This window comes from Phyllostomus hastatus, unplaced genomic scaffold (genome assembly GCF_019186645.2).
Source record: "Phyllostomus hastatus isolate PE091 unplaced genomic scaffold, TTU_PhHast_1.1 phas_contig_90, whole genome shotgun sequence".
NCBI lineage: Eukaryota > Metazoa > Chordata > Mammalia > Chiroptera > Phyllostomidae > Phyllostomus > Phyllostomus hastatus.
In genome coordinates this window covers 9,933,972-9,936,249 of record NW_025333984.1, presented here as the reverse complement: position 1 = coordinate 9,936,249, position 2,278 = coordinate 9,933,972, and the positions used below count along the sequence as shown (strand labels likewise).

Sequence of the window (2,278 nt, the reverse complement as noted above, 5' to 3'; positions counted from 1 at the left end):
ACCACATCATATTGTCTAAATCCCTATATCCTTTATAATGTATCTTGATATCTAGAAAGACAAGTCTCCACACCTTGTTCCTCTTCCTCAAAATTGTATTTGCTACTCTTGCCTGTTTGTTCTTCCATAGGAATTTTAGAATTCGTTTGTCAAATTCCATTAAAAACCTCTGTTGCAATTTTTATTGGAATTGCACAGGATCTATATTTAGATTTGTGTGAGGAAAATATCTTTATGATATTGAGTTTTCTAATCCATGAATATTGTGGTGGCAAAGACAGTTAGTTGTCCACCCAAAATCCATCCTTCTCTCCTTCCTTAAAGAACCCTGATTTATTCCAGATGGTAATGTGTCCAGATAAAAGAATACACTTTCCACTTTCCTTTGCAGATAAGAGTATTCAATAGGGTGTGAATACAAATTTGATAAGGCTTCAGGAAAGAGTTTTTAAATGGATTGGTCTTAGATAGGAAGCCACCATTCATCCCCAGCTTCCTCCTTCTTTCATTCACAAATACCCCCTCTTCACAATTCTTACACTCCATTCACATTGCTACTGGCTCTGCTGGTAACTTCCTTATTTCCTGCAATCCCCTCCTAAGACATCTCACCATCCCCCACCCTCTGCTGATCCCATTCTCAACATTACTATACCAGAGTAATTTTTCTAAAATCCAACTCTGATCATTTCACTATCTTACTAAAAATTCCTGTGATGGTTCTTTTGCCTTTGGAAGTGGTTTTCAAACCTGACTGCACCAGAATCAGCTGGGGAGTATGAGGGAGCTTCACATTTTCCAAAACATTGCCAAGATTTACTGACTCAATTTGCAGAGCAAGGAGTGTCCAAGAATTAGTAGTTTCAGAAAGCTCTTCAAGTAGTCAGCCTTCTAGCAACAGTGACACAAGATGGCAGCCACCACAGGCTTGGGGGTAAAAGTCTCTTGCAATTTCCAACTGTAAGAAGAAATACCAGTAAGGAGTAGTAGGTGGCACAGTTAGCAAGGATCTAGAAGATGATGAAGACATGAAACTTACAAGATGGACAAGGGTAATAATTGGGCCTCCAAGAACAATTTATGAAAATGTAATATAAGCTTTAAAATAGATTGTGGACTGTAGCATCCAGCAAACGCGATAACAAATATCAGAGACTTTCAGGGTATCAAAGATGTTACTTTATTGGCCAAGTTTAACCTGCGCAGGGGCGAACTCTCAAAGTGTTCAGTGACACAGTGCCCACAAGGAGCTGCAAACAAGAGCCGCGCCAAGCGCTTACAACTACGTCCTTATATAGGGGCGGGCAAGCAAGCGTCATACAGAAGCAGGCGTGGCAGTTAGCAATTCGCTTACAAAGACCACGTGGGAATTTCAAACCAAGCATTCTTGCATAAGGCGGGAAGGCAGGATGTTTCTTCATTAACCTAGTAATCTCCTGGCTCTAGCTAGCTAGGTTCTTATTTTCTCATTAAAACTACAAAGCATTGCTTATCTAGCCTACCCAGGGGAGAGCATCTGCTCGACGCAGGATGTTTGCTTAACTGCACTTTGTCTCCCTTATTAGTTCCTTTTAGCTACAATGTGGTCCCTATTTACTAAGGTCGCATTTAGTTCCTAATTTCCTTATTCCCAACATGGACCTAAGTACCCAAAAGCACTCCTCTTTGTAAGATTTGTAACAAAAATTAATATGAATGGAGTTAATAGTTCTAATGGAGTGGTGGATCTACAAGCCTAATCAGCGCTAGCAAAATGGCAGAATTCATATGGCATCAAGCTGTCCTGAAGGAGATTCAGTGGTGCCTAACAATCTAAAGAAAATATGAAACCCCCACAGCCACCTGAAGAAAATCTTACAGCAATTAATCAAAAGGAAAAACGGCAAGCCCTTTCCCTTTCCCTATGTGATTTAAACACTCTTCATTTTCCACAGCAGTAAATTTCCATGATATGTCTTACAGATCTTAAAGTACTGGAAAGAAAGCTCCCATTCAAAAGCAATTTAGACTTCTGTTCAAGATGGCAGCATAGGTAAACATTGCTCACCTCCATATACAACCACATCAAAATTACAACTAAATTATAGAACAACCATCACTCAGAACCATCAGAAATTGCATTGAACAGAAGTCTGACAACTATGGAATTAAAGAAATCACATCCATCCAGATTGATAAGAGGGGCAGAGACATGGAATGGGCTGGTCCCAGACCTATATGTGGTAGGCAAAAATTCAGGGGGAATATCTGAGGAGCAAGGAGTCCCAGCCCCACACCA

The 2,278-nt window shown here is 40.2% G+C and overlaps 1 pseudogene; it reads left to right on the top strand.

Moving 5' to 3' along the window:
* Positions 1 to 910: 910 nt before the first annotated feature.
* Positions 911 to 1,940, top strand: LOC123827759 (annotated as a pseudogene).
* Positions 1,941 to 2,278: the final 338 nt, after the last annotated feature.